Below are 21,913 nucleotides of genomic sequence, written 5' to 3' on the forward strand. Positions count from 1 at the left end.
AAAATTAACTATGAGATTTGTATGCATTCTCTCTGGATGAAATGGTATTATAATTTGTGGCATCAAAGTAGATGGGAAGAAGGAACAAGAAGGCGATAGCTTGTGAATGCTAGTGAATTATTCTTAACTGTTAAAATTTAACGAAATAAGTCACCCTATTCTTCTCAGGCCCCTCCCCATTAAAAATTATTAACACGACCCATGATTCTATGATTCTGCTCTGTTTTGCCTTTTGAAGATATTAGGACAATATTAATATCCAATGGTGAATTTCACTGTTGACCCTTCCAATAGTCCTCAATCAGAGTTATTCACTCCATTTTGCATTTTTGTGTTAGTGAGTTTGTTACTGTGTGCATAGTTCTACGGTTGCATATATAACTGAATCATAAATATTTGCTTTGGGATACATATTTATGTGTATTTCTTGACTAGATTCAAGCTTTTTGAGAACTATCATTTTTCCTAGTCTTATTCTTCTCCTAATTTCCAAGCCCTAGTACAATGCCTACCACATAACAATAACCAAAAAATAATAGGTAATTAAATTAAATGAGTTAAATTGATTTCAGCTGTCTTTAACATTTTCCTCAAAGGTAAGAAAACTTTCAGTATAAACACTACACCTTCCAAGTAAGTTGTGGCAGTACATCAGTTCATGCTAGTACATAGCTTTAGAAACTAGTAGGACATGCATTGTGCCTTCTATATTAATACTACCTTCTATATTAATACTACCTTCTATATTAATACTACCAATGCTGCCTGTGACCAGCCCTCCTTCTCTCAGCAGATCTTTGTGAAGAATTGTTGAATGTCTAACTTACTTTGTTTTCAAATAAGTTGAAATCTGATAAACCTGTTTCTCTGAATATTACAGATTGTTTGGGCTCATGACATAAAGATTTGAGTCTTCAAAGATGGGGACAATTAAATCATATTTTCTCATTCATCTCTGCAACAGATATGAGCTTGGTTCAGATTAGAGGAAGGGTATCAAGAATGAAAACTCAGAATGATGTTTTTAAATCTTCTGGATCAGCCTCATCTCTTACAGCCACTGTTGCATCTGCTGACCTTTAGTTCTTCCAGTTTTGCATTATTCTCCTGTGGCTACGCCCCGGTTTTCTCTCCTATTTCCCCAGCAATGAGCTTCTAGATATTTTACCTATGGGCTCGGTTACCTGCTCTGATTTCCTAATAACTGCTTTAGCTCCTCTGTCTCTAGGGCCTTTCTTATACTTTTACAAGATCAGGTGTCCTTATAAGAATTTCATTTTTACTGACACTAGTTCTCCTTCTGCTTGGACCTAAAACTCATAACCCTGTGCTCTGCTCAGTTAACACTATTGCTGCCATTACCTGCTATTCTCCGCAAATATGGGCAGCACTCCACCTTGACTATGCCATTTCCTTTCCTTACACCTTGACATCCTGGTGATCTCTTCAATACCTGTTGTTTCTGACCTGTTCCTTCGGCTGTCTGCTCTCTGGCTCCCATCCATTTCTAGTGAGGTTAGTTCTGCTATTGACCACACTTAATTAGCATGACCTGGTCCTGAATTCATTCCCCAAAGACAACAGGGCTAGGTATTATCCACAGGCATTTCTGGTCACGCAGCTCCTCACCAGTGTGGATTTACGTGCAACCTGCAGGTAAATATCTCTACACCCAAGCTCAGAACTTCGCATAGAAAAATCTCAAAGACTTGTACTTTGACTCTCCTTATTCTGACTGGAGTTGTGTAAATCATAAGAAACCATAAACTCTTGAAAATTAGAAATGTTAGATTTAGTGTCCAACACTATCTACTTCTAAAGTCTCTGAGAAATAACTTGTCTTCCAAAATTCCTTTAGAAAATCATTTGGTATTTAGCTATTTCCAGTTATGATTTCATGTATACTACCAAATAATGTGTTTGCCTCTTCGGGATTTGTGCCTGTCAAGTAACCACAGTTGTTAACATACCTCTTTGCTTGGTTACCATTTGGTCAAGTGTTTTAGTTTTGCCTTATCTGTTTGTTTTCTCATAAAAAAAATCTTATTGTTTCTACTCATCTCTCAAATTCTTATTTGTTTTTTTTATTTTCCTCAGAATGAACATAGTTCTATTAATGAGAGTCACAGAAAGTAGGGAGAAATTCTCTCAACCAATTTATTTTAGCTGTTATTTACCCAGTTGCTTACTGGAAATCATATATGTTTTATGTCTTGAAATCCATAAAGAGAAAATATTAAAGTAGTGAATCATACTCCCCACTGACATTAATGTCCTTCTCAGCAAGCATATGAGACAATGTTGAACATATGCATAAGTTCCGATTTGTGATACAATAGCATGGGGAATTAGGCAGTCTTTTTTCATTAGGTCCTGTAAATAACACAAAAAAGATAAAATGCCTTTATCATTAAAAAGCACCCTCTGGTTCAAATCCCTTAAAAATAGTTCATTTTCCTAAGTTATAAAATTCGCAAGTAATTTCTTTTATAAAGTATTGGTTTCTTATTGAAATTTAGCATGCCAATAAGAATCTACTTTTTGAAATATCTAGTCAAGAAAGTTGGAGCAAAGAATATATTCTGATTTATAAAGTCTGGGAAACACTATACACTAAGCAGAGTGAATTTTCTCAGTATTTAACTTTTTAATTAAAATCTAATACTAAGGTAAGTATTTTGCAGATATACTAGGTAATAGAAACATACCCTTTCAGATCCAGAGTGTATCTGTGCATCTTTTTTTTTCCCCAATGGAGATGAAAATGAGAATTATTCTATAACATAGATAATGTGTCCTTTAATAAGAAGGGGAATTTTATATTTGAATAGTGTTTCATATAATGCAAATTATCCAGTTATAGGATTATTATTTTTGTATTTAATGGATTACAATTTATTTTATTTAATAAGTTTATGGTATTATACAGTAGCTTTTTAAAAACTGTCCTTTTTTGTTAAAATAGAAAGTTGGTAAACCTACAACTGATATGCGAAATTCAAAAATATAGGAACTATTTTAAAGAAGTATAGGAAAAGTGAGAAGACTATCATAGATTCATACTGAAATTTTAGAAGCTAAGCTTATGGTTATTTACAGTGCTCTGTATTTTTTACAAGAAGAACTCCAGCAAACAACAAAAGAAAGGTATCCCTAGAAAAATATTTACATTGATAGTATTCCAGCAGATTTCATTTGCATTTGAATGGCATTATCCCCTTTGTACTCTCAAAAAGCATTACATTAAGTATTAATGCAACATTTTACCCCTGTTATTGTTCATTGTCACTTCTGCTAAACATTAACTTGCCAGTTTATAGAAGAAAAGATGTAGATGAGAAATGGTGTTTTGTGATACAATATAGAGAATCTCAAATTATCACTTTAGCTCCCAAACACTGTTTATTGTGTAACGCTGGCAACTCAAAAGACCGACACTATTCACAGGGAGATGTCACCAGCATGCTCCTTTTCTTACCATATTGTGCTTCTTTTCTATTATTTCTTTAAAGATACAATTCTTGGAATGGATGCCATTATAATACAAAATAGGAAAAGATCGGTATAGAATATCTTTTTGCTTCCTTTTCTGGTGAAGACAGAAAATAGAAGAGAAATAGTCTTTCTAATCAAGATTCACATATCCTAAAGGACATTAGCTACATAAGCTATTTCAATAACAAAAGTCTTAAGTGTGAAGATTCATAGAATAATAACAATACAAATAATATGATATCTAGGAGTTCTACAACTCTAAATTTTACTTGTCTGCCATTTTTACCTATAGTATTTTATTTGACCCTCATATTAGCTAAAAAATCAACAATGCATTTCATCAACGTTGCGTAGCTAAGCCCTCCACTGAGGTCTTGCCTTGAGTAAAGAAAAAAACCCGTGTCAGATCATTTAGCTTTTTATTAGCAGGATTACCTTCAATAGGTTTGTTTTTTTATTACCTTCTTAAAGCCTTGTCTTCTACGTCTTTTGTGCTGCTATATCACAGAATTGGTCTGTGGATGCAAAGGAATAACAGTATTTCCCAACCCAGTATCTAGTAGTAAGCTTTTAAATAATGGAAACTGGATAATAACCAATTTATTTTTTCACTCAAATCCTATATTTAATAGCATATTCTTTATCCAGGAATGAGGGAGTGTAGGATCTGTCATTCTCCCCTTCAATAACAAATTCTCTTAAATCTGACAGTTTTAAAAGCTTATGTCTTCTACACAAAACAGATTACAAAAGCATCACACTGAGGAAAGATGAGAACTCAAAAAAAAAAAAATCATATGCGCATGTTTAGCCCAAGCAGGAACAAATCACATCAGAACTCTAGCTTCTATTTCTGCAAATGAGAATTTTGCCACTCTGTCAAAAATAGACAAATCCAACAATTCATTTTGTCCATACTATTTTTTCATCATGCACCCTGCTGCTATTTATAAAAGAGATGAACATTTTTAGGGTGAATGCAAAATATTGCATATCTTGATTAAGTTACATAAAATTCGGTAGCCTTTGAGAAAAGGATAGTTTATGACAGTCTATTCAATTATTTAACAGCTATTTGTTAACTATCTTCTAAGTGCCAGTCACTGTTTTCATGTTGGGGATATAACAATGAAGTTATATAAAACTTCCCCTTTACTGATTTTCATTTTGTTCCTAGTCTAAACCCAGTGGAAAAATTTAGTTCATATTCTGTTTAAATGGTTATATTGCCTATTTTATTTTATTTTTATTCTTTTAAATTTTGTTTTATTGCTTAAAGTATTACAAATTACATATGTCTCCTTTTTTTTTCACCTTGACCTTCCCCCGGCCTCCCTTACCTGCCAGTGTCTTGTGTCCATTGGTTATGCTTATATGCATGCATACAAGTCCTTTGGTTAATCTCTTACCTCCCCCCCAACCCTCTCAAATCTGCAGGTCTCTACAGCCTTTATTAGTGATATACTGTATTTATTTTACTGTGACAGTGAAACCACTGAGGACATTGTTTTATAAGTGCTATAGCACTGTTATACCATTTTTTGTTTTTAATAACATTGTGGCTTTATTAGGCAAGCGCTGATTTGGAAAGTCACCTTTGTTCTACTAGTTATAACTCCCCTAAACCTTATGTTTCTCAATCATGAGCAATATTGTGCTTAGGAAAATATCTTATTAATTTTCCTATTAAGTCTTTTCTTCTGCCTAGTCTATTCTATTCTGATCAAACAAAAGAATCTTATGCAGATGTAGTGTGAAACATGACCATCTTTCAAATTAAATAATTTGATAGCTACTGGAATAAGAGGAGGTAATAGTGTGTCTCCAAAGCCAATAAAATATTTATTTATATTTAATAGTTTTAAAGTTCTCTGTTCTAATTGGATTTAGGTTTGGTGAGACATGCAAATTTATATGATTTACTAAATACAGTAATTGAAAGAAAAATATTAAAAATATTACTTTTAAGCTGCTATTGCATATTTTCATGAACAAGTGAATTTACTGTTTTAAAATAAATGAGCATCAAACTGGAGGTCACAATGATAAGCAATCCTTTAAAAAACTTGCTATCAAGTAATGTAAGCTGGGTCCAACAAAATTTTAAAAAAATATATTTTATTGATTTCAGAGAAAAATGGAGAGGAAGGGAGAGATAGAAACATCAATGATTTGAGATAATAATTGATCAGTTGCCTTCTGCATGCCCATACTGGGGACTGAGCCCACAATCAAGGCATGTGCCCTGACTAAAATCGAACCATGACCTCCTGGTTCATAGGTTGACACTCAACCACTGAGCCATGCTGGCCGGGCCCAACTAAATTTTTTAAGAAAACATTCACCATCCACGTCTCATGCATTTTCAAGAGCATTTATTTTAAATATCTTATATGCCTGACACGGATAAAAAATATCATGGAAGATGAAACTGGATAGTTTTTTAAATGACATATTGTAAGAAGTTTAAAGAGTTTATTTTCTTTAGCAGCAACTTGTCAAGGAGTTGACCCATCAGTCTCCTTTCTTTCTGAAGGATTATCCCTGAAAGGACCTGTTGAATTTGAAGCCCTAATTAAAGACTTAATTTGTTGGCAAGCTTGTTAAGTTACGTTTTGTAGAAGTGCATGATATTTAAGTGGAATTAACGATATGGACAGCGCTACTTTTATCTGCCATATGCAATTGTCTGGATAATGGCCTTTCCTCGCCACTTGACCTTAATTGAAAAGGGAAGCTACCACACACAGGTCTACAACCTCTGAACAACCAGAAATGCTGACCTAGCCAATCCACATACGTGCATTACACATCCTAAACTAACAGACGATAGTATTTACAAGGCTTCACTAAATGCTTCAATCTATTTTGTGGACAAAAGGAATTTTAAGTTAATTCATTTTGTGGAGAGAATAATTTAACCAAGTTAGCATGTTGTTGACAGAATTATGATGAAATTCACTTTGTCTATATAATTGATTGGGCAGCTAGCAGAATGCATTTCTCCCTCGAATGAAGCATATGCAGAGGTTGTCAAATGGAATTTCCTCCTGGTCTCAAATCATTCTGTCAACAAAATGAATACAAGATCCAATCGTCGTCAGTACTGATGTAGGTGTTAATTACTGGGGAATAGACTGAAAATGTCTATATCTAATCTGTGTAACAAGGTAGGTGTATGGTTTGTTTACTTTGCAATCAGTGCTACAGACATGAAATAAATAGTTTGGCTAAAATGTAAGTTGAATGACTAGAGTGAGAAACATCCTAAAACTATCAAGAGATAGAATACAAAGAAGGTCATGGATAGTACATGATAAAAAATATTGAAAGCTATATAACAAGTTATCAACACTACCTGTAAATTTGCATAGTTCTCCAGATGTACTTTTAATTGAATTAGATTATTGTATTATAATTAACTTAAACCTAGAGGCTTGCACAGTGAAGACAAGGGTTGTCACAGGGCACTAATCATGCTTCTCTGCATTTGCATATTGCCTTGTGCCAAAAGGGTCTGTGAATACTAAAAATAGATCCATGCAATATGAGTAGACTGGGCCATTCATAGGACACATAATTATTGGAAATTCTTTTTCAGACAGCCTTTGGTTTTGAGCTTGAACCTCTTCATTCTGGATGTTAGAGCAAGAAATAGAAACAGAATACATTTTGTAAGAAGAAAATACTTTTAGGGCTGATTACCCAGAAGATGAATTAATGCACATTATATATTAAGAATCTCTGATTATTTAGATTTGTATTTTTTTCCTGCTTAAATAAATGTTATGGAATCATTTCCTGTCAGTTCTCCACTCTGAATCCACTCCAAGGAAAATCTACAGCTTGCAAAATCTAACATGAATAGATGAATTATTCACTGTAGATTAGCTATCTGGATAATGTCTATAATTTGGCTCAGAAGGCCAGATGTTAACTATTTTGAGACATAGGATCACGTCTGCCTCTGTATTTTGTGGGTTATTAGCAAACTTCTGCCAGCTACCATTTATTTTGAAACTGAAGACAAATGCCAATGCTCACCTTCAGGTTCAGTGGACAGAATCAGGCAGTTGTGTTGAAAGTTGTCTTGGAATAAGCTAGCAAATGCTACAGGCAACTACAGACCAGTTGAAAGTGACTCACTGGGGACAGGTGTAAATATTTGAATATAAAACTAGAACATATTTAGTAGGAAATATATTTCAGTAGGAAGGTTGGAGAAGTTGCATAACTGAAAGGGAGAAATTACTGGCTGGTATAAAATTGAGCCATACTGTTGGATTTGTAAAATAAACTGTATTCTCCATCTCTAATTCCTTACCTGGCATTTTGCTGGAAAAAATTTTGCCAAATATATTCTGTGTATATTTAGAAATTGCTTCTTGTCCATCTTAAACCAGTTGGATTTGGAAAAAGAACTAAGTACATTGTTCAATTTCTCTATCCTAAATTGATCATAATTAATTTTGGAATATAATACCCATGTGATTCATTTAGGAAATAATTCTAGGCAACATAATAAATGTATGTAGTGATACACATATATTCATTAAACTACATGGCCTAAAATAGGGTTTAGAAACACATATTAATAGAATTCTAATCAAAATATGTACACTAAACATGTTTCTTTCATTAATTTAATATGTAGACTCGATGCTGTTATTTCCCAGCTCTCTTTCCCCCTTAACTCCCAGAATGCAAGATACTAGTCTTGATTCTCTCAGCAAGATATTTGAAGATTGTTTTCTGGCAAATCTGTCCAGCCCAAGTTTGACATCAAAGTTCCCCAACTAAAATGGTAGGCCATGACATGCTACAGCAAAGCACACACCTGCAAGCCCAACACATGACCTTCCAATCACTTGTTATACACGTTCAAAGGCTGTTAAATCGCATTGCTTACCCATATCTTCAGAAAAAAAATCACTTCTATTGTCGTGGTAAACAACCTACTTCCCTATTTATAATGGTCTGGCCCTCTAGCAACTTCAGCGTGAAATTATAGCTAATTTGCCTACAAACGTCAGGTGGTCAGGCCACTCAGTGTATATAAACAGGCAACCAATGACTACTGCATAAGTGGGAAATCCTCTAACACTAAAAGTAGAGGGGGAAATTGGAGAAAATTGAGCCTGCAGAGAGAAAATAAGAGTGAAAAGGGGTTTCCAATAATATTCTTAGAGTGATGAGAACAGATTTTACATTCACAATGAAACAAAAAGGAATAATACAATAAATTTATATTCCAAGAATATTAGATTTGAGAGATAAAGTTGGAGATAAAGTTGAAATAGAACAAAATGACAAAGACAGGAAAGAGAAAAATATAAGAAAATTATGGATTTATTAATTCAGAAAATCTAACATCAAAACGTAAGAATTTAGAAAGAAAAAAAGGAGAGTAAACTATTAATGAAATTATTTAAGAAAATTCTCCTACAAGAGGAGGATGTAACTTTTCAGATTGAAAGAACCATTAAATGTCCACCTAGTAGGTTAAAATTGATATGCCACAAAGGCTATTGCGATACAAATCCAGAGGATTCAGGACAACAAGTTCCTACAAGTTCATTCAAAAGGTCAGGAATTATAATACTTTTGGACCTCTCAACAGGAACAGTGAAAGCTAGAAGGCAGTGAAAGAATGCTTTCAATATCCTGAGAAAAATATCATTTCCAAACTGAAATTATACACACAGCCAAACTATCAATCAAGCATTAGAGTACAATAAAGTATTTTGACAGGCAAGGTTTCAAAAGTTTACCTCCCTTGTATCCTTTCTCAAAATGGGCTCTTAGAAATAGGAGAATAACCCAAGAAAAGAAAAAAAAAAAATCAAGGGTTAGAGAAAGCACAGAATCCAACCCCAGGAAATGAAGGAGGGACATTTCAGGATGCTAGCTGCACTCCAGGCACAATGACAGCCAGTTCAGACTGAGGCAAGTTACAAGGTTCTGGGGGAGAATTCCTTGATATGATAGAATTAGTAGTTTAAATGATACAGGGGATGTCTTTATCATATTTCATATTTCTTGTCATAAATCTAAAGGATTGGTACAAATGTAGGGCCTGAATCAACAAAGTTTGTTTCTTTTAAGGATCCTTGTCAGTTACAAGGACACCCTTTGTCTCTAAAGGTAAAAGGATAAATTCTTAGTACCTTGAACATATAAGGAATAATACATTTCAAAAAATATTTGATTGAAATGACCCTGAAAATTGTCTAACATGGAAACAGACAATATAAGCCACTTATTTGAGTAAGGTCAGTTTTAACCTAAAGTGATTATAGAGCAATGAGAAATAATACACAAAACAGAGTCCCAATTTATCCCTAAGAACATAATAGACATATTTCATAGAAATAATATCAAATAGATTTTTTTGTAAAATACATCGTTTTAGCAAAAAAAAAATGCATTATGTATTAGATTTCCCCTTTACTTCTAAGTTAAAGGCTACCACCATCCCCATCTTCTCTGTCATAATTACTCTCCTTGTTAACACCTCATAATGAAGAAAAAGCAAATCAGTTGTGTCATTATACCTTGCTGCTAAACAGAAGCAACACAGCTATTAATGACTTTAACATATGTTCATGTTTTCCTGGCCACTGGGAACTTCATTCATCTGTTTCTCCTTGAGGCAAGACATGTCTGTTAATAACATGATTCTGAATTTCTTTCTCTGGGAGTTAATATTCAGAACAAAATTTTCAGGTTCAACCTTAGAGGTGAAGCGACTGAGAGATAAGATGTCCATAAGGGATGGATGGCTCATCTGTTCTCACATTTCTTCTCTAAGCCATATGTCTGCCTTCATTACAAATCAGCCCACTGGGTGGCGGTATAAATATGTAACACTTCAAAAATAAGGCATCAGAATCTTTAAAGACAATGCAAAGGGTTTATAATTTTAATAAGAACATAATATTGAGTAATTCACTAAGTATTTGTCATTGACTTGGGGAGTATAAATTTTAATCTTTTTAAAAGTATATCTATATTGATTGCAGAGAGGAAGAGCGGAGAGAGAGATGAAAACATCAATGATAAGTGAGAATCATTGATCGGCTGCCTGCTGCATGCCCCACACTGGGGATCGACTAGCAATCAGGGCATGTGCCCTCACTGGGAATGGAACCATGAGCTCTTGGTTCATAGATTGTTGCTCAACCACTGAACCAGACCAGTGGGGCTGAAATTTAATCTTACTTAGAATTGCAGTTTAAGTGATTACCAGATAATTAGTTTAGTCATTTAAACTCCTCACACCACACCCTCCCCCAACCCAAAGATGTGTTTTTAATCGTACATGAATCATGAATCATTTAGCTAACTGTTTCAGTTCTCATTTTTTCCCCTGTCAATTCAGTCTAGTCTTGGTCAAGTTACTTAACCTCTTCATATCTCATTCTTTTGACTGGTGATCTACTGTGAAGAAGCATTAATAAAAGTAATTATAAAACACTTTGCAAATTTTAGTGCCAAAGACAACTACACTGCTTTGAAGTCACCAGAAGTGTGACACATGTTTGGACAAGTACATAATTAAACTGTCCAAACTGCATTAGCTATTGATGGCATTTAACTAGGGCTGTCTCTACAAACTCTGAGTTTAAATTGTAGCCGCCTCTGTAAGTCCCCCAGACTTTCCCAGAAAACTGGGAAGGGCATTGAAGTCTGAAAGTTTACCTTATCTTTAAAGGCAGCAATGAAAACATTATCAGATTGAAATCTCTTCAGTTTCCCCTTTTGTTTCCCGTAGAAAAAAATTCGAACTCTGTTAATTAGTTTTTAAGGGAAATGTTGAGTGGCATTACACATAATGACAAATCAATAGCACTACAATTCAAAATGGAATGCTTTTTATAACCTAAATGTCCCAGCTTTCACCACTCCATGAGTATAATTAAAGTCACATTCATATTTGTGCCTGAGTCTCACTGATAGCACGCTCTCACCTGTGCACAGAGGAATTTTATTACTCCACAGTGTTTCTGAGAATTCTCGAGATGTGACTGAAATGCTTCCTAAACTAAGCCTGGTTATCCCTCACGCTCGCTGGTGGTGGAGCCTGATCCCTGAAGTTGTCAGCATCCCTACAACACCCGCAAAGGGGCAACTTACATAGACCTGCTTTGCTTCCTCTCATCTGAGGTATTATCACCCTGGTCAACTAAAAAAGTAGAAATCACTTCTCATATATATATATATATATATATATATATGAATTTGATGTATAGAAGTAGTTACTTAGATAGAGGGTATAAGGGCTGAGAATCCCAACAGATGATCATGAACAACCCTAAGATTAGCAGCAAGAAGCCAGTATGCACCCAAACTGGAGGGACTCGGAGGAAGTGATGACCAGAAGCCAATAGGTAGAAGCTGCTACCACAGAAGGAGAGCCTGTCAAGAACTGGATTCATGAAAGAGATGCAGCTACTGCTCAAGAAGCTTCCAGAGCAGAGTGGAGGTAGGAACTTCTTTCTCTCCCTTGAACCTCCCCCTGGGACCTTTCATTGACTTAACCCAGATGGCAGCCAGCTCTCACAGAGTCCTGCAGGGGAAATACACAACGTTGTTGTATAGAGTGTAGCAGGTCAAGTATGAAAAAGGGACAGTAGAACAAACACGTGCAGAGCCTGGACAAGAAGACTGGCTGCTGCTGCTGGATGGATGGATGCTATCAGCTCCTCAGCTGTAGCTCAGACACCTCTGCTGGCTGACAGTTGCTCTGTGTCACCCACTCTGCTCTGAAGAATTAGTCATATGCCCTACTTCTGGATCAGGAAGCTACTCCATGGTCTTGCTGCCTCAGTACCTATTTTGTTTGGCCAAGTGGCCTTAAACTGACACTAGCCCCTTCATACAAATGCATACCCTAGATAAGAGCCCACTGACTCACAAACAAATGTGAGATCCTAATACATCTTCCCCAATATCCCTTGTGATCAACAGTCTTGCCCTTCTCCTTGTGTGCCCCTTACAGAAGACCTCCATGGTGCTTATCAAAACCCTACTCTTTAGTTTGAATTACCAATAACCAATCTGCCCTGAACTTGGGGACCCCAAAGCACTCCACCTACAGAACTTAATAATGGCATGTGCCCCACCTCTGTGTGTATGTGTGCATTCTACCTTGATCTCCCTGTATGGCCCCTTGAGGGATGCCATGTACCTTCTCCAGAACCTGTGAGTAATAAACTTTATTTCACTTTCTCTTGTGGTCTTTCATTGAACTGTGGCTCACCATCCGGAATCCTGTGCTCCAGGGACTTAGGATACAACTATGGAGGAATTATAAACACAATCACATTAGAATGTGTGTGCTAGTCTTGCACAAGGATGATCAGTGTGACTCAGTTCCTCTACTGAGATCTGTATATCCTGACAAAATAGATTTTCAGAGATCATCATCAACTGTTCCCCAATAGTTAACTTTCTTCCTCACTGAGCAGTACCAGGTTTCCACTTGAGTAAGTCATGCTGTAATCTGAATGTGTAACAATCAGTGTAAAAAGATAAAATTTTTGAGAGCAACTCTGATGGCAGAGCGTTGCCTGGCTATACAATGATAAATAGAGGAAACTAATAGGTAAAGGCATGGGGGTGGGGAAGAAGTTTCTAATAATAAAAAACAGGACAGAAGGCAGAAAGGCAGGATTTATGAGAGCTCCATTCATGGGTGATATTGTATCAAATGAAATAGGAAAACTGTGAATGAGGCTGTAAATGCATGTCAGGATTTGGAAGAATTTTATTGCCCACTAGAGTTGCATTCTTCTATATTTTGATATTACTAGGTCCTTTTCAGAGTAATATATACTTTGAATTCTTCCCCAACCACATCAAGGCAGTATTCTGAACAATAGTTGCTGCTATTTCAGAAGTTATAGTTTTTACTTTTATTTTACTGAAGTCAGCATTTCTGAAGAGTAACCTAAAGCTCTTAAAAAAAAAGATCCATCTTTAATAGTCTACTTTTTAACACTTTAGGGAATGAAGGAGAGAAATATGAGGCCATATCTGAACATGAAACAGTAATATCGTAGATAATAAAAAAGAAATGTTGATTTGTTCTCTTGTTTTCTGTCAGGGAATGGCAAATTTATAGCTTTTGTAGTTAGGACATGCTTACTGAATATAGACTGTATGGCTTTTTGCATATTGTCATGTCACAGAATCTTTGACTCAGAAGTTGGAAGGGCTAGTTCCTCTAGTTTTACATTTATCACCCAACCAGCAATCAGTTGGTCACAATCTCTGACAGAAGCACAGAAGCTCTGTTTCAAATGCCCGCAGAGATAAGAACATTCCGATTTCACAAGATGAATCTCTACTGAGTTATCTAGATAACCAGAAAGTTCCACCTTATATTGATCCAAATCTGTTTACTTGTGGCTGATGTACATCTTCCCTGTTACATTTATGAAACTATCCAGAATAATTCATCTTTTAAACTAGAGTCCTGCAACTATTAAGGCAGTACAGGAGGGACATACTGAATTGCTATTCCAGAACCTCTTAGAAATATATAACTTGGGGAAACATTCCCAAACTGTGTCTTAACCAAATTCAACCTTTAAAAAGAAGCACATGTTAGATTCCAACCAAATTTACTGTTTAAATAAAGGTTAACTTACTTAATTTATACATAATTTAAATGCCATCATATCGTGTGTGTGTGTGTGTGTGTGTGTGTGTGTGTGTGTGTACCATGGATTTTTTCTTAAATTGGTGCACAGATAGATCCTTTACATAGCAACTCTGTCTGATGTGAGACAATCTTCACAATTAATGTCACTGGGGGAATAATGGAGAGTGAAGAGAACAGGGAATGATAGATTTACTACTGTATCTTATTGGATCTAACATGCCATTGGTTACAAGATACACCTTATTTTATGGACTGCTATGGATCAATGAATAATGGTATTCACTAGTTTGAGATATTATGTAGCTAAGTGGAAGCTGAACCAGATCATTCTTTCTCTTTTTACTCTGGTCAAAAGGTAGGGATGGCTAATGACTGCAATAGGACCACATGAGGTCCTCTCCTCTCTATATTTGTGTGATTTATGCCAAAAACTTAAAGTCAATCTTGAGAGTGACTAGGAATATAGCCTAAAGGACAACATAAATATGTTCCACATTTTTTTTAAAGTTGCATCATTTGAAAGGTAACTAACAGCAATTTTAATATTTCTTTATGTTAAGATGTTCTACACTCCTGGCATGTAGACAATAAGTGTACATTTAATAAAATTTATCCATTGCACACCACTTTGTGTAAAGCTTTTTTCTTCCTATTTTTAGATCTTATGGAAAGTAATGATGGCAGAATAAAAATAGACTGAGAACTTTGGGGTGGAGTAGGTAATCTGGAAACATAAAAAAGTGGTCAAAAAGGAGAAGCAAAGACATTCCTACAACTGATTTGCTTCACTACATGCTAGTTAATGTCTTCCTCAGTGTGTTTAACTTACCAAGTTCAAAGAGCAAGTTGACAATACCACACACAGGAGGATATAGTAAAAACTAGAAGGTAGAAGAAGAATGTGTAAGTGGAAGGATTTGCCAATGATAGTAGCAGAAAATCAATATTTTCAAATATTCTGCTGTTATTGGATATACACAACCTATTGATAAATAGTGTCATGTTTTAAAAACTTAGGCTTAGATTAGTTTAGCATGTATTCCATTGCCAAATCAATGCTGACATTCTGGAGAGGGAATTTCGCTACAGAAAAGTCCTTCGAGAAAATATAAATGGATTTTGATTTTTTTTTTAAATAAAAAAGACTATAACTGAGAGCTACATGCTACAATAGTTTAGTAACCTTTCACTGCATTAAGTAAATCAGGTCATCTGAAAACTTTCTTGAGTCTTTAGAAGACAAGATTGATTTACTAAACTTGTTTATTGACTTGAACATAGCTCAGGGGTCTATTATCTGGCAGTTAGGAATCATGACTTAAACTTGCTCAACTACCTTTACCAAATCACGTACTCTCTTTTGAAGTCCCTTGAAATACAGAATGTTGACCTGCTCAAAAGGACCAACAAAATTATTTTAAAGGCTCGCCTGATATATAAATGAAAAAACTCAAGCCTTGGGCAGAATCAGAAGTTTCATGTTCATTACAATGGGGAAGTGTTCACTCCTACTCTTGTTTTTCCTTTTTCTCCCCTCATTTTTTTAACTTTGAATTTTATGAAGAACCATACAGTTTGTACTTTCTCTTAACTTGACACTTAGGGGAAAAACAAAACAGAACAAAAACAAACAAACCAAATTCATCCTTTTATCTCTTGGCTACTGATAAGGAACTCTGCAGATACCAAAACAAAACCAGGAATTATTGGCAGAGAATAAAAATAAAGATTTGCTCAACTTCTGTAAATGTTGGGTAACAAAGGTTTGGGAAGCCATCACCAGCAGTCCTAGCCTACAGCACCTATCCAGGTATTTCTTAAGAAGTTAACCTGAAGTTTGCTTCTAATTTTACCTCTGACACCAGCCTACATGTCTGTACACAACTGTCTCTGGAGATTAATGGTTTGTCCTTGTCTTTCACTTTCTAGATTTCTGGCAAGTGTCTCTCATTAGCTGATACTAATTTGCAACCAGCTGGAGAAGGGGATTCTGGGAAATCTATTTTATAGATTCTCTTAGTGATGCAGAAGTATCTTAGTGTTATGGACCAACAGTTGCAAGAGTAAGACCACCAACTCCAATTAGGTCTTAAGCAGTAAGTGAGGATTTATTGAAAGCTGGCCAGTGACTGCCTTAGGCGTTTCTCCTACGACAGCGCCGACCCTGGTTCCAGGCCAGCCTTTTAGTCACAAAAACCACAAAATGGTTGGCTAAACACACACAAAGTTCCCGGGGATACAGACACAAAGTTACTGGGGATACATTAATCAATACTACCCCGTTACCAAGGTATGATTAATCAACTTTGACCTGTAACTCCAGCTACTAATATCAACTTGCCCCGTTTCTCTAGCTACTAATATTAACTTGCCCAATTTCTCTAGCTACTAATATTAACTTGCCCCGTTTCTCTAGCTACTAATATCAACTTGCCCCATTTCCCAGACTACCCTTAACCATAGTTGGTTCCTTTCCTCCAGTACAAGGGGGGCTTAACTGTAACATTAGATGGGTCTGGTAATAAGGCTAAGTTGACAACAGAGAATCCAGCCCATAACCATTCCTTGAGGTAGTGATACTAAGTCTGATGTCCAAAGATTTTAAGGGAAAAAAAAAAGCCTCCATATGTTGGTAAGAAGGGTAAGTGATATCTAAATATTACACGTAATTTTTGAGAATTAAACTAGGAAAAGATTGAGTTGGGCACTCCTGTCATACTGTATAGGTATCAACAATTTGTTCTTCACAAGGAGCTAGGCAATTTGTATTTTTCATTACATATTTAGACTTTTTCCTGAAACTCACATGCTTTGGTAAGCTTGGCATCCTGTTTTCTGATCATGCAGTTTGTTAAATTGTTTCTTCCTAAGTTTCACGAGATAATGCGCAGTAACATTTGACCATCTCTTACCAATTTCATAGAAAATATTTCTAATATTTCCACCATATTGCTTCCTCTTGTAGCACTGCTGGCACTAGCACTGCTTTTGTATTCCTTGGACAACAATGGAATTAATATTCTTTGTAAAAATCTCTCAAAAATAAGAGGAAATACAACAATACACTGGAGATAATAATGTAATTGACAAGTATGATTAGTGGTGGTGGGCAGATTGCATAGGTTTTTAAAGTTGCTAAGTTCAAAGTTCATTAGAAAAGGATATAAACATCATATATATATTTCCATCTCAAGCAAAATAAAGGTCAGTTGTGTGTCAGGGAATATGTGTCAGGAATTATGTTTACACAATTTATTAAATGCCCCAAACAAGCTGGCCAGGTGAGTATTATTCCCATTCTGTACATGATGGAGTTGAGGGCCTGCAAGGGTAAATAATTAACCCCAAGTTTCACAGTTTATAAAAGGCAGAAGTGGAATTTAAACCTCTGACTCAAAACTGTGTGCTTTTCTTACTTCATCTCTTTGCCTCCGTAAATGCAATTTTCCAGTGCACAAAATCCTTGCTGTTCTGCAGAGAGGAGAGTGTGGCTCTCTTTTCTGTCTTGCTCTTAGCCGTATAGGCCCCACTACTGAATTTCAATTTGCAAGAGAGAGAACGCTTCAAATATAAAGTGTCTACCTTTCCTCTCTGGGACTTCTCACTTCCTGTCACCAATGATGCCAAACAAAAGTTGCAAATGAAACTGTATCTTGCCTGGCTGGTGTTGCTCAGTGGCTGAGCATTGACCTATGAACAAGAAGGTCACAGTTCCATTCCTGGTCAGGGCATATGCCCAGGTTGCAGACTCGATCCCCTGTGTAGAGCAAAGGAGGCAGCCAATCAATGATTCTCTCTCATCATTGATGTTTCTATCTCTCCCTCCTCCTACCTCTCTGAAATCAATAAAAAATATATTTAAAAAAAAAGAAATTATATCTTACTTTATTGTGGAGGACATTTTTTTTTTCACTCCTTTCAGGATCTATTCTTTCTTCCTGCCAGTGCATTGATTTCTTTTCAGAATATTCCCACTGTCTTCTGTGTGTAGTCCTAGTGGAATGTTGAAACCAGGTGATTGCCTCCTATGGAAGTGGCAGATACCTCAGCTCCCCCATATATCGAGGGTATGGATATGTGACTCAATCGAATGGTCTCTTCTAGTGCTTTGAATTTTGAGTTAGGGATGGAAGTCACTCAGACAATTTGGCTATCCTATATAATAAAAGCTTAATATGCTAAATGTCCAGTCATCGGTTGGCTGTTCAACCAATCAAAGCATAATATGCTAGGCCACTCAACCACTCACTATGATGTGCATTGACCACTAGGAAGCAGACAGTTGACCTGTCGACCAGTCGCTATGACATGCACTGACCACCAGGGGGCAGATGCTTCAACCAGTAAGTTAGCTTATTGCTGGGGTCCAGCTGATCTGGACTGAGCGAGATGGGCCAGACATGCCCTGGAGCCCTCTGGTCCCTCCCCAGTTGGCCAAACTCCCGCGTCTCCTCCCAGCCCCGATCTTGCACTGGTGGGGTCCCTTGGCCTGGCCTTCACCCTGTCGCAATCCAGGACCCCTCAGGGGATGTCGGAGAGCTGGTTTCGGCCCTATCCTGCAAGCCACGCCAAGGGACTCCACTGGTGCACGAATTTGTGCACTGGGCCTCTAGTTATGTGATTAAAAGGCAAACTATTTCTGCTGTAAAAATGGCTTCTGCAGTCTATGTTTCATTGTTGGTTTAGTTTCTATCAATTTCCAAATAACAAACTTCCCTTAAATTATCGGAATGTAAATTGCTACAATACTTACTTTTCTTATTGAAGTTAGACACATTCAGTTTCTAGGTTTGCAATTAAAGAATCCAAATTAATATAATCTCTGTAATTATTAATCCCTTCACCTGCCTTAACTCAGTTGAAATGTAAATAATGAATATTAAAATAAAAATAAATTAGAAAACTGGAAAAATCACTTTGTATTAGGTAATTGTCATATATTTAATATATGATATGTATAACAATTAGTAATGCTTTCAGTTGCAATTAGAAGAAATAATTTCAATTGTATTTAAAAATACTGAAAGAAAGTAAAGGAAAAAACTGGGGATGAAAAAGAAAAAAAATGGAGATGTGAATAATTATGGCACAACATTTATGCCATAAGTACACTAATAAAAGTGTGAATCCACTTTGATTAAGATCTCTCTAGAAGTCTAAGCAAGAAGAAAACATTGTCAATTGCATATGTCTGAAGATTTCTAAGAGAAAAACTAATCACTTGCTAAGAAGGACAATTGCTCCTCATACTACGTCCAGGGGAAAAAATTCCATTCTCACGTTCTTATGTGGGAACTATACAAATCACCTCTGGAGGAAACACTGACTTGTGATTCACAGACTGTTTTCAGTAATGTTCCTCACTGTATTTCAATAGCACCATACCAGAGTGAAATGGCACTAAAAATGGTTCTATGGGGGACAAAACTATGACCCAGGTGTGTAACTCTGTAGTGCTGCTGTTTTATCCATGGACAGATCTTACAATATTTAGAGGAATGGGTAAGCTATTGACATTCGAGAACTCCTCCAAAAGTATTGCTGAGAATTGAGTTTAAAATTGCACTGCTTAGCAATTTATTTGCTGGTTAGTGGTTGTATGTTGGCAGTGGAGCAGATGGCTAATCTGGCCATTGTTAAATTGTAAGACAGAAGTATAAATAGAAACTGTTTTTCTGTTTGGAGAAAAGGAGAAGCATTTATGAGCAAGAGACAAGATTATCCTTACACAAGAATTAGGCAATTTAAATGAAGGACTAGTCTAGCCAGCGTGGCTCAGTGGTTGAGTGTCCACCTATGAACCGGGAGGTCATGGTTTGATTCCCTACCAGGGTGCATGCTCCGGTTGTAGCTCAATCTCCAGTATGGGGCATGCAGGAGACAGCTGATCAGTTACTCTCATCATTGATGTTTCTATCTCTCTCTCCTCCTCCTTTCTTCTCTGAAATTAATTAAATATATATATATATATATATATTTATGTATGTATATATGTATATGTATATATATATGTATAATAAAATGAAGGACTAAAGACAGCATTAAAAGTATTAAAAGTAATGCATAAGGGGGAAAATGGTGGTAAAAGTAAGAAATCAGATAAATAGCTTTCTCTTTGCAGGTTTATGTAATTAATTATACAACTCATTATCTAAACAAAGCAAGAAAGTTATGAAAAATTCAAACTGATTAATTATTAAAAAGGATCAATAGCAGATACAGAGAAAATTAAAACACATTTAGAAGTTTGCATGGCTCAACTATATAAAAATAGAATTATTAAATCTTGGTTTAAAGTGATTATTTCTAAACATATAGTTTTTATTTAATCTGACCTTAGGAAAATATAAAAAGAACAGTTACTAGGAAACAGCTGTGAACTAGGAAACAGCTGAAACACAAATGTTTGTGTCCCCTCAAGATTCATAATCACTTGCTAAGAAGGACAATTGCAATTAGAATCCTCAATGCGGTGATATTTGGAGGTGGGGCTGATCTTTCATGAATGGATTAGTGACCTTATAAGAAGAGATGTCAGAAGAATGATCTCCTTTCCTCTGCTCTGAGGATGCAATGAGAAGATAGCCATCTGCACACCAGGAAGCAGGTCCGCACCAGAGCACGACCATGATGGAACTCTGAATTGGCCATCCCTGTCTCCAGAACTGTGAGAAATACAGACACCCAGTCCGTGGCATATTTGTTACAACAGCCCCAACTGACTGAGACAGAAATTGTATAGTGGTTTAAGCCTCTGCCGTTGTGGGTTGAGCAACAAGCGAAAACATATACATACCCCACGTATATGCTAGAGATTTTCAGTCTGAATAAAAACAGCAGCATGTTGTTCAAAATAGAGGTGCTTATATAAGAAGACTGATAGATAAAGTTAAAAACAGGAAGAGAGATACCATGCAAATCAATTAACCACATGAAAGATAGTGTGGCTATATCAATATTAGACAAAGTTTACTTTAATTCAAGATAACTTAATTTAATTACCCATGATAGAGAATAACATTATATAGTGATAAAAGGCTCAATTCAATAGGAAAACATAATCTTAAATGTGCATATAGCTGATAACAGAGCTTCAAAAGTACATAGGACATAAATGGTGAACTGAAAGGAGACATATACAAGTCTACCATTATAGTTGGTAATTTTAACACATCTTTTTTATAAATTAAAAGAATATGCAGACAAAAATATCAGGAAGTTATAGAAGATTTTAAAAAAACACTATTAACCGGGCTGACCACATTAACATTTATATCTCTACAAAGAAACTACAGTAAACGAATTTTTTAAGTGCCCATTAAACATTCACCAAAATAGAGAGTATGCTGGGTCATAAAACAAATCACAATAAATTTCAAAGAACAGATATTATACAGCATATGTTCTCTAACTATCAATTATTAAGGGAGAAACCACTAACAAAGAAGATGATTAAAAAAACATCTGTCTGTTTGAAAATTAAGCAATATGCACCTAGATGATTCATTTTCCAAAGATGACATCACAATGGAAATAAAAAATATTTCACGTAAAATGATAACAAATGCACATTTATTAATGTTTATAGGACGAAGCTAAATCAGTTCATAGAGAGTTCTTTTTTAGCTTTAAATATACAAATTAGGAGGAAAAAAGGCAGCTTGAAATTAATTACTTAAGCTTTAATATAAAGAAATGAAAAAGAACAGTATAAATATCCAAGTAAATCAAGGACAGAAATAATAAAGA

Source organism: Myotis daubentonii, chromosome 7 (assembly GCF_963259705.1).
Source record: "Myotis daubentonii chromosome 7, mMyoDau2.1, whole genome shotgun sequence".
Lineage (NCBI taxonomy): Eukaryota > Metazoa > Chordata > Mammalia > Chiroptera > Vespertilionidae > Myotis > Myotis daubentonii.